Source organism: Felis catus, chromosome D1 (assembly GCF_018350175.1).
Source record: "Felis catus isolate Fca126 chromosome D1, F.catus_Fca126_mat1.0, whole genome shotgun sequence".
NCBI lineage: Eukaryota > Metazoa > Chordata > Mammalia > Carnivora > Felidae > Felis > Felis catus.
Window position 1 is genome coordinate 60382013 of NC_058377.1, and position 12444 is coordinate 60394456.

The following is a 12444-nucleotide window of genomic DNA, read 5'->3' on the forward strand; positions in this document are numbered from 1 at the left end:
GCGAGCAGAGGACGGTCAGAGAAAGAGAATCTGAAGCAGGCTCCAGGCTCTGAGATGTCAGCACAGAGCCTGACGCAGGGCTCAAACTCAAGAACCATGAGATCATGACCTGAGCCGAAGTCGGATGCTTAACCGACTGAGCCACTCAGGTGCTCCATGATTTAACACTTCCATACACACCAGGTGCTCATCTCAGCAAGTGCTCTCCTTAATCCCCATCACCTATTTCACCTATTCCCCACCCACCTCCTCCCCACCTCCCCTCTGTCAACCTGCAGTTTGTTTTCTGTAGTTAAGTGTCTCTTTCCTGGTTTGTTTCTCTCTCTCTGTTTTTTTTTCCCCTTTGCTTGAACAAATCATCTTATTTACCTTTAGTATCATAGTTCCTGGCACCTTCAGAATGGGATAGAATTAGATAAATGTGAAAAGCTGCTGGTAACAGCAAAAACAATCTTGGTGTATGAACTGAATTTTCCTCTCTGTTAATAGGAAGGTTGTCTGATCCAGGCATGACTACCTTAAACCACACTGCTGTTAGTCACATGGTCTTCTGTTTGCTGGCCATTCCTGGCCTTGAGGACCAGCATGTGTGGGCTTCCATCCCCTTCTTCATTTCCTATGTCATCGCCCTGCTTGGGAACAGCCTGCTCATCTGCATTATCCTCACAAAGTGCAGCCTCCACGAACCCATGTACCTCTTCCTCTGCATGCCGGCCGGAGCAGACATTGTCCTCTTCACATGCACAGTAACTCAGGCCTTGGACATCTTCTGGTTCCGTGCTGGGGAGATCTCTCTGAATCGTTGCATCACTTAGCTCTTCTTCATCCATACCACCTTCATCTCTGAGTCAGGGATCTTGCTGGTGATGGAGTTTGAGTGCTACATTGCCGTATGCTACCTACTGAGATACACCACTATTCTTACATGTGCACTGATTGGGAAAGTTGGATTGACTACCTTTCTGAGAAGTTATGGTACAATTTTCCCTATAATGTTTCTTCTGAAAAGATTGGCTTTTTGAAAAAGTAGCATCCTCCCAAACACAGCCTGTAAGCATACTGTCTTGGCCCGTGCTTCCTGTAATGACTAAACATCTGGTATGTGGTTTTGTCCTAATGTCAACAGTGGTCTTAGGTATCGTGCTAATTTTTATTTCATATGTGCTGATTCTCCACGCTGTCGTCTGCATCCCTTCTGGAGACGCTTGTCACAAAGCTCTCAATACTTGCGGCTCCCATGTCTGTGTCATTGTCCTCTTTTATGGACCTGGGAGCTTTACAACACTTACTCAGCAGTTTGGATGCCACATCACACCCCACATTCATGTTCTGCTGGCCAGTATCTGCATTCTGGCTCCTCCTATGCTAAATCCCATCATTTATGGGATAAAGACCAAACAGATCCGGGACCAGGTGGTTTATGCATTGTTTACAAAGCAGAAATAATTTTGATGTGGAAGCTGGCATTCTTTTTTTGTTAGCAATCCTCTCCATGGATGGAGTAAACTTTAGCACCAGTTTATGGCAGCAGGTAAGATACTAGTCAAATGACTCCAGGTGTTGCTGTTTCTAGTGAAATTGCATGAATGTGATTTTTGTACATGTTTCTTCCAAAGTCTCTAATATGTCATTGAATATCAGTGTCTTTGGGGCCTTGGTTAACTTTCTCCCCACAGAATTGAGAACTAGATCAGGGCACCTCTTTGTGTCTTCTTCACTTACCTCTCTAACCCTAGACTGGAGAATTACATAAGATGAATCTTGGGCAGTGATTTTCTTCTGACAGTTGCCAAACTCTTATTTTAATCCTTGTGACTTACTTATTTTATAACTGGCAATTTGTACATCTTAATCCCCTTCACCTAATTTCTCCCATCCCCAGACCCCTCTTCTCTCTGGCAACACCAGTTTGTTTTCTGTATCAATGAATCTGTTGCTGTTTGCTGTTTGTGTGTTTAGTCCCTCAGAAGTTTGTTTTGAGAAGCTACTATAAGTGGTATTTAAAAAAATTTTCTTTTCCAAATGTGCGTTGTTTTCCAAAGTTGCCAAACAATATTGAATTCTACATCTGTAGAAATACAATTGATTGGTATGTTGACCTTCATCCTGCAGCTTTACCTTATTCCACTTACTAGTTCTTGTAGCTTTGTTGTTGTTGTAGATTCTATCTGTAGTTTTTCCTGCATATGTACAGCCATGTTGTTTTCAGAAAAATAAAGTTTTATTTCTTCCTTTTCATGAAAAAAAGAGTGGATGTTATGGTTTTGGTTTAGAAGGCTGGCAACTCACACAGAAATACCATGTTGCAATCTGAAGGCAGAATTCCATTCTCCTCTGTCTTTGCTCTTAAGGCCCTTAACTTATTGAATGAAGCCTATACACCTTATGGAGGGTTATCTGCTTTACTCAAACTTTAATGATTTAAATACTAATCACATTAAAAAAATATCTTCACAGCAACATCTAGACTGGTGCTTGACCAAATAATTGGGCACCAAAGTCTAGCCAGGTTGACACGTAAAATTAACCATCATAACATCCCATGTAAGATTGTAATCCCTGTGACATCTCACCACTCTGTGGCTCTGAGCCCTTTTCTTTTTTTTCTTACTTGGTGATGTTTTATTTCAGGCATTAGAAAACAAAAAATCTATGAAAAAATCAAAGTCTGATGATACTTTTAAGAGTTCAATTCTCTGAATGTGTAAATTTTATTTTTTTGTTTTATGCAGTGACTGAATACACAGAGGGACAATGACCAGACCATATATAAATATAGAACACTGACCCACAACCTGAAGCAACTTGCCCAGGAAACCAATTTGTTATCTACAATAGCCAGCCTCCTACAAGTCAAGACTTGTAGTCAGACTGCTGTCTCTGATATCCATCTACGAAGCCAAACAATGAACCCTGTAACAGTCAGCCCCAAACATCCAGGTCTTGAAGAATAACTGACAGCTTCTCTAATTTTTGTTCCTGCTACCAACTTAGGCCAACCAGGAAAAGACAAATATGTGCCCCTAACCAATAACATGGGATGCCCCACTTCTAGTTAGCTCACCTACAGCTTCTCCACTTTAACAGCCTTCAATTAGAGCACATTTGAAGTCTTCCCTTTTTCCACTCTAAAACTTTCCCATTCCCCTGCCTGCCTTTAAGTCTCTGCCAAAATCCAAATGAAGTAAGTGGCTGATTTCCCTACCAGTACTCTCTGAATAAATGGACTTTGCTAGTTCTCATTTGGTTGGTCTTCATTATTTATATAAGAGTAACACAGAGGATGTTTTAAAGAAAAAAACAAATGTTGAAATACATTTCATCTAGATTATAGAAAGGACTGTTAGACTGTTAGGGTTTGTATCCTGGTAGAGATTATCCTTTGAAGCATTAAATGGTCTTTGTCATTTGGGAAGATACCATTCTCCAGTTGTTACTTGTTTTATATATATCTATATCTATATATCTATAGATATAGATATAGATATAGATATAGATATAATTTCCCAGGAAAGAAAAGCATGAGAAAAGCCAGTATAGACATCATGAAACTAATTCCTTAGTAGCTAATAGCTAATTTTTAGATTCTTTTTATTTTAAACTTGTTTTATTTTTAATTTTTTTAAATTTACATCCAAATTAGTTAGAATCTAGTGCAACAATGATTTCAGGAGTAGATTCCTTAGTGCCCCTTACCCATTTAGCCCATCCCCCCCTCCCACAACCCCTTCCATAACCCTCAGTTTGTTCTCCATATTTATGAGTCTCTTCTTTTTGTCCCCCTCCCTGTTTTTATATTATTTTTGTTTCCTTTCCCTTATGTTCATCTGTTTTGTCTCTTCAAGTCCTCATATGAGTGAAGTCATATGATTTTTGTCTTTCTGTGACTAATTTCGCTTTGCATAATACCCTCCAGTTCCATCCACATAGTTGCAAATGGCAAGATTTCATTCTTTTTGACTGCCAAGTAATACTCCACTGTGTGGGTATGTGTATGTATATATATATATATATATATATATATATATATATATATATATATATATATATATACACACACCACATCTTCTTTATCCATTTATCCAAGGATGGATATTTGGGTTCTTTCCATACTTTGGCTATTGTTGATAGTGCTGCTATAAACATGGGGGTGCATGTGCCCTTTCAAAACAGCACACCTGTATCCCTTGGATAAATACCTAGTAGTGAAATTGCTGGGTCATAGGGTGGCTCTATTTTTAATTTTTTGAGAAACCTCCATACTGTTTTCCAGAGTGGCTGCACCAGCTTGCATTCCCACCAATAGTGCAAAAGAGATCCTCTTTCTCCCCATCCTCGCCAAAATCTGTTGTTGCCTGAGTTGTTAATGTTAGCCATTCTGACAGGTGTGAGGTGGTATCTCATTGTGGTTTTGATTTGTATTTCCCTGATGATGAGTGATGTTGAGCATTGTTTCATGTGTCGGTTGGCCATTGGGATGTCTTCTTTGGAGAAGTGTTCATTCATGTCTTTTGCCCATTTCTTCACTGGATTATTTGTTTTTTGGGTGTTGAGTTTGATAAGTTCCTTGTAGATTTTGGATACTTACCCTTTATCTGATATGTCATTTGCAAATATCTTCTCCCATTCCACCAGTTGCCTTTTAGTTTTGCTGATTGTTTCCTTCACTGTGCAGAAGCTTTTTATCTTGGTGAGTTCCCAATAGTTCATTTTTGCTTTTGTTTCCCTTGCCTCTGGAGACTTGTTGAGTAAGAAGTTGCTATGGCCAAGATCAAAGAGATTTATGCCTACTTTCTCCTTGAGTATTTTGATGGCTTCCTGTCTTACATTGAGGTCTTTCATTCATTTTGAGTTTATTTTTGTGTATGCTGTAAGAAAGTAGTCCAAAGTCATTCTGCATGTCGTTGTCCAGTTTTCAAGCACCACTTCCTGAAGAGACTGCCTTTATTCCATTGGATATTCTTTCCTGCTTTGTCAAAGATTAGTTGGCCATATGTTTGTGGGTCCAATTCTGGGGTCTCTATCCCATTCCGTTGATCTGAGTGTCTGTTCTTGTGCCAGTATCATACTGTCTTGATGATTATAGCTTTGTAATACAGCTTGAAGTCCGTGGTTGTGATGCCTCCAGCTTTGGTTTTCTTTTCCAAGATTGCTTTGTCTATTTGGGGTCTTCTGTGGTTCCACACAAATTTTAGGATTGTTTGTTCTAGCTCTGTGAATGCTGGTATTATTTTGACAGGTATTGTATTGAATATGTATATTACTTTGGGTAGTATTGACATTTGAACAATATTTGTTCTTTCTATCTAGGAGCATGGAATATGTTTCCATTTATTGGTGTCTTCTTCAGTTTCTTTCATAAGTTTTCTATAGTTTTCAGTGTCTAGATTTTTTACCTCTTTGGTTAGATTTATTCCTAGGTATTTTATGGTTTTTGGTGCAACTGTAAATGGGATCGATGCCTTGATTTCTCTTTTTGTTGCTTCATTATTGGTGTATAGGAATGCAACCGATTTCTGTGCTTTGATGTTATATCCTGCCACTTTGCTGAATTCATGGATCATTTCTAGCAGTTTTCTAGTAGAATCTTTTGGGTTTTCCATATAGAGTATCATGTCATCTGCAAGGAGTGAAAGTTTCACCTCCTCCTGGCCGATTTGGATGCCTTTTCTTTGTGTTGTCTGGTTGCAGAGGCTAAGACTTCCAATACTATGTTGAATAACAGTGTCAAGAGTGGATATCCCTGTCTTGTTCTTGACCTTAGGGGGAAAGCTCTTATTTTTTCGCCACTGAGGATATTAGTGGTGGGTCTTTCATAAATGACTTTTATGATCTCCAAGTATGATCCTTCTATCCCTACTTTATTGAGAGTTTTGTCAAGAAAGATGCTGTATTTTGTCAAATACTTTCTCTGCATATATTGAGAGGATCATATGGTTCCTGTCTTTTTTTTTTTTTCTTGATTGATGTGATGAATCACATTGATTGTCTTGTGGATATTGAACCAGCCCTGCATCCCAGGTATAAATCCCACTTGGTGTTGGTGAATATTTTTTTTAATGTATTGTTGGATATGGTTGGTTAATATCTTGTTGAGGATTTTTGCATCCATGTTCATCAGGGAAATTTGTCTGTAGTTCCCCTTTCTAGTGGGGTCTTTGGTTTGGGAATCAAGGTAATGCTGGCCTCATAGAAAGAGTTTGGAAGTTTTCATTCCATTTCTATTTTTTGGAACACCTTCAAGAGAATAGGTGTTAACTCTTCCTTAAATGTTTGATAGAATTCCCCTAGAAAGCCATCTGGCCCTGGACTCTTGTTTTTTGGCAGAGTTTGGATTACTAATTCGTGTTCCTTACTGGTTATGAGTCTGTTCAAGTTTTCTATTTCTTCCTGTTTCAGTTTTGGTAGTGTACATGTTTCTAGGAATTTGTCCATTTCTTCCAGATTACCCATTATATTGGCATATAATTGCTCATAATATTCTCTTATTATTGTTTTTATTTATGCTGTGTTGGTTGTGATCTCTCATCTTTCATTCTTGATTTTACTTATTTGGGTCTTTTCCTTTTTCTTCTTGATCAAACTGGCTAGTGGTTTATCAATTTTGTTAACTCCTTCAAAGAACCAGCTTCTGGTTTCATTGATCTGTTCTACTTTTTTTTTTTTTGTTTCGATGGCATTAATTTCTGCTCTAATCTCTATTATTTCCTGTCTTCTGCTGGTTTTGGGTTTTATTTGCTGTTCTTTTTCCAGCTCTCTAAGTTGTAAGGTTAGGTTGTGTATCTGACACCTTTCTTCCTTCTTTAGGAAGGCCTGGATTGCTATATACTTTCCTCTTATGACCGCCTTTGCTGCATCCCAGAGGTTTTCAGTTGTGGTGTTACCATTTTCATTGACTTCCATATACTTTTTAATCTCCTCTTTAACTTCTTGGTTAGCCCATTCATTCTTTAGTAGGATATTTTTCAGTCTCCAAGTATGTGTTACCTTTCCAAATTTTTTCTTGTAGTTGATTTCAAGTTTCATAGTGTTGTGGACTGAAAATATGCACGATATGATCTCAATCTTTGTGTACTTGCTGAAGGCTGATTTGTGTCCCAGTATGTGGTCTATTCTGGAGAACGTTTCATGTGCACTGGAGAAGAATGTATATTCTGCTGCTTTAGGATGAAATGTTCTGAATATATCTGTTAAGGCCATCTGGTCCAGTGTGTCATTCAAAGCCATTGTTTCCTTGTTGATTTTTTCATTAGATGATCTGTCCCTTGTTGTGAGTGGGGTATTGAAGTCTCCTACTATTATGGTATTACTATCGATGAGTTTCTTTATGTTTGTGATTAAGTGATTTATATATTTGGGTGCTTTCACATTTGGTGCATAAATGTTTACAATTGTTACATCTTCTTGGTGGATAGACCCCTTAAGTATGATATAATGCTTGTCTTCATCTCTTGTTACAGTCTTTATTTTAATGTCTAGATTGTCTAATATAATATGGCTACTGTAGCTTTCTTTTTCAACCATTAACATGATAGATAGTTTTCCATCCTCTTACTTTCAATCTGAAGGTGTCTTGAGGTCTAAAGTGGGTCTCTTGTAACCGGCATGTAGATGGATCTTGTTTTCTTATCCGTTCTGTTACCCTACATATTTTGATGGGAGCATTATTACATTGGCTTATAGAATGAGTACTCTAAAGATATTATATCTGCAGACCTGGGAAGATGGCAGCATAGGAGGACACTGGGCTCACCTCATCCTGCTGATTGCTTAGATTCCACCCACATCTGCCTAAATAACTCAGGAAACCACCAGAAAATGAGCAGAATGGACTCTCCAGAGCCACACGTAGACAAGAGGCCCACAGAAGAGGGTAGAAAGGGCGGAGAGGCAGTGCGTGCTACACGGACTGGTGGGAGGGAGCCGGGGTGGTGGAGGGGCAGCCCGCCCAGCAAGGCAGAGCCCCTGAAGTCTGGCTTGCAAAAGTGGAGGGGCCAGACTCTGTGAGTTCTGACAGCCAGTGGTACTTAACATCTGGAATGTTAAAAGTCAATAGCTCTGCTCTCGGAGAGCAGGGAGGGTGAGAGGATGCTGGGAGGGAGGTTTGTTGAGCCCCAGGTGACAGAGCTCAGCTCAGTAGGGGAATAAAGGTGCTGGCAAGCGCCATTTCCCTCTCCCATCCCCCAGCCAAAATTCCAAAGGGAAGCAGTTCCCATCACCAAACTTGCTTGCACTGCGCAAACGCCCAACGCTGTGCTTCTAAGGATCCACTCCTCCGCTGGGCCTGCCTCCCTCCTGGTGCTGTAGGACCCCTCCTGCAGGGGACCACCGAGCAAAGCAAGCTAAGCTTGCCCTTCCTGCCCCTGTGCACCTTGCAGATCCACCCCAGCTACTACACCATTAGCCAGATCCCATCGAAGCAGCACCACAAGCCTGGAAGTGTGCAAGTAGCCCAGACAGGGGTCACACTACTCCACAGTGAGTCCTGCCCCTGGGAGAGGGGGAGATAAGGTACCCACCAGTCTGACTGTGGCCCCAGCAGTGGGCTGGGGACAGACATCGGGTCTGACTGCGGCCCTGCCCACCAACACGTTACTCCAGACAGCACAGGGGAAGTGCCCTGCAGTTTGGAGTCACCACAGGGACTACCCAAAATGATGAAACAGAAAAATTCTCCTCAAAAGAAACTCCAGGAAGTAGTGACAGCTAACAAATTGATCAAAAACGATTTAAGCAATGTAATAGAACAAGAATTTAGAATAATAGGCATAAAATTAATCGCTGGGCTTGAAAAAAGCATAGAGGACAGCAGAGAATCTATTGCTACAGAGTTAAAGGGACCAAGAAAAGGTCATGAGGAACTAAAAATGCTATAAATGAGGTGCAAAATAAAATAAGGTGGCCATAGCATGGATTGAAGAGGCAGAGGGGAGAATAGGTGAATTAGAAGATAAAATTATGGAAAAAGAGGAACTGAGAAAAAGAGAGAGAAAGGAATCCAGGATCACAAGGGGAGAATTAGAGAACTAAGTGATTCAATCAAATGGAACAATATCCGTATCATAGGAATTCCAGAAGAAGAAGAAGAGAGAAAGGGGCTGAAGGTGCACCTGAACATTCATAGCTGAGAACTTCCCTGATCTGGGGAAGAAAACAGGCATTGAAATCCAAGAGGCACAGAGAACTCCCTTCAGACATAACTTGAATCGATCTTCTGCACGACATATCATCGTGAAACTGGAAAAATTATAAGGATAAAGAGAAAATTCTGAAAGCAGCTAGGGATAAACAGGCTCTAACATACAAAGGGAGACCAATAAGACTCGTGACAGATCTCTCTACTGAAACATGGCAGTCCAGAAAGGAATGGCAGGAAATCTTCAATGTGGTGAAGAGGAAAAATATGCAGCCAAGAATCCTTTATCCAGCATGCCTGTAATTCAGAATAGAAGGAGAGATAAAGGTTTTCCCAAACAAACAAAAACTGAAGGAATTCATCACCACTAAACCAGCCCTACAAGACATCCTAAGGGGGATTCTGTGAGTGAAATGTTGCAAGGACCACAAAGTACCAGAGACATCACTACAAACATGAAACCTACAGATGTCACAATGAGTCTAAACCCATATCTTTCAATAGTAACACTGAATGTAAATGGGCTAAATGCTCCAACCAAAAGACATAGGGTATCAGAATGGATGAAAACCCAAGACCCCTCTATTTGCTGTCTATAAGAGATTCATTTTAGACCTGAGGACACCTTCAGATTGAAAATGAGGGGATGGAGAACTATCTATCATGCTACTGGAAGTCAGAAGAAAGCTGGAGTTGCCATACTTATATCAGACAAACTAGACTTTAAATTAAAGGCTGTAACAAGAAATGAAGAAGGGTATTATATAATAATTACAGGGTCTATCCATCAGGAAGAGCTAACAATTATAAATGTCTATGTGCCGAATACGAGAGCCCCCAAATATATAAAACAATCACAAACACAAGCAACCTTATTGATAAGAATGTGGTAATTTCAGGGGACTTTAATACCCCACTTACAACAATGGATAGATTAGCCCACAGCTAATATCATCCTCAATGGGGAAAAACAGAGCTTTCCCCCTGAGATCAGGAATATGACAGAAATGTCCACTCTCACCACTGTTGTTTAACATAGTGTTGGAAGTCCTAGCATCAGCATTCAGACATCAAAATAATGTAAAAGGCATCAAAATTGTCAAAGAAGTCAAGCTTTCACTTTCTGCAGACAACATGTTATTCTACATGGAAAACCTGATAGACTCCACCAAAAGTCTGCTAGAACTGATACATGAATTCAGCAAAGTCACAGGGTACAAAATTTATGTACAGAAATCGGTTGCATTTTTATACACCAATAATGAAGCAACAGAAAGAGAAATAAAGAAACTGATCCCATTCACAATTGCACCAGAATCATAAAATACCTAGGAATAAACCTAACTAAAGATGTAAAAGATCTGTATGCTGAAAACTATAGAAAGTTTATGAAGGAAATTGAAGAAGATACAAAGAAATGGAAAAACATTCCATGCTCATGGATTGGGGGAAGAAATATTAAAATGTCAGTACTACCCAAAGCAATCTACACATTCAATGCAATCCCAATCAAAATTGCACCAGCATTCTTCTCGAAGCTAGAACAAGCAATCCTAAAATTTGTATGGAACCACAAAAGACCCAGAATAGCCAAAGTAATATTGAAGAAGAAAACCAAAGCAGGAAGCATCACAATCCCAGACTTTAGGCTTTAGTACAAAGCCTCTACTACAGACTATGAAGACAGTATGGTATTGGCACAAAAACAGCACATAGACCAATGGAATAGAATAGAGAACCCAGAACTGGACCCACAAATGTATGGCCAAATAAGTCTTTGACAAAGCAGGAAGTGTATCCAATGGAAAACAGACAGTTTCTTTAACAAATGGTACTGGGAGAACTGAACAGCAACATGCAGAAGAATGAAACTAGTTCACTTTCTTATACCATACACACAAAAAAGCTCAAAATGGATGATAGACCTGAATGTGAGACAGGAAACCATCAAAACCCTAGAGGAGAAAGCAGGAAGAGACCTCTTTGACCTTAGTTGCAGCAATTTCTTACTCAACACATTTCCAAAGGCAAGGGACTTAGAAGAAAAAATGAAGTATTGGGACCTCATGAAGATAAAAAGCTTCTGCACTACAAAGGAAACAATCAACAAAACTAAAAGTCAACTGACCGAATGGGAAAGGATATTTGCAAATGACATATCAGATAAAGGGCTAGTATCCAAAATATAAGGACTCACCAAACTCCACACTTGAAAAACAAATAATCCAGTGAAGAAATGGGCAGAAGACATGAATAGACACTTTTCCAAAGAAGACATCCAGATGGCCAACAGGCACATGAAAAGATGCTCAATGTCGCTCCTCATCAGGGCCATATAAATCAGAGTCACACTGAGATACCACCTCATGCCAGTCAGAGTGGATAAAATGAACAAATCAGGAGACTATAGATGCTGGCGAGGATGTGGAGAAATGGGAAACCTCTTGCACTGTTGGTGGGAATACAAAGTGGTGCAGCCACTCTGGAAAACAGTGTGGAGGTTCCTCAAAAAATTAAAAATAGATCTACCTTATGACCCAGCAATAGCGCTGCTAGAAATTTACCCAAGGGATACAGGGGTGCTAATGCATAGGGGCACACGTACCCCAATGTTTATAGCAGCACTTTCAACAATAGACAAATTATGGAAAGAGCCTAAATGTCCATCAACTGATGAATGGACAAAGAAATTGTGGTTTATATACACAATGGAATACTACTTGGCAATGAGAAAGAATGAAACATGGCCTTTTGTAGCAACGTGGATGGAACTGGAGAGTGTCATGCTAAGGGAAATAAGTCAGGCAGAGAAAGACAGATACCATATGTTTTCACTCATATGTGGATCCTGAGAAACTTAACAGAAGGCCATGGGGGAGGGGAGGGAAAAAAAGAGAGGGAGGGAGCCAAACCATAAGAGACTCTTAAAAAACAGAATAAACTGAGGGTTGATGGGGGATGGGAGGGAGGGGAAAGTGGGTGATGGGCATTGAAGAGGACACCTGTTGGTATGAGCACTGGGTGTTGTATGGAAACCAATTTGACAATAAATTTCATATTAAAAAATAAAAAAATAACGATATCATATCTAAAGATATGAATTATTGCCATTATGTTGCTTGTAGAGTTGGAGTTTCTGGTGGTGTTTTCTGGTTCTTTCTAGTCTGTGTTGCTTTTGGTGTTTACTTATTTACTTATTTATTTGTTTATTTATTCATTTAGTCATCTTTTCTCCCCTGAGAGAGTCCCCCTTAAAATTTCTTGCAGGGCAGGTTTAGTGGTCACAAACTCCTTTAATTTTTGCTTTT

The 12444-nt window shown here is 39.7% G+C and overlaps 1 pseudogene; it reads left to right on the forward strand.

The window, feature by feature from the left end:
• Nucleotides 1-386: 386 nt before the first annotated feature.
• Nucleotides 387-1524, forward strand: LOC101088431 (annotated as a pseudogene).
• Nucleotides 1525-12444: the final 10920 nt, after the last annotated feature.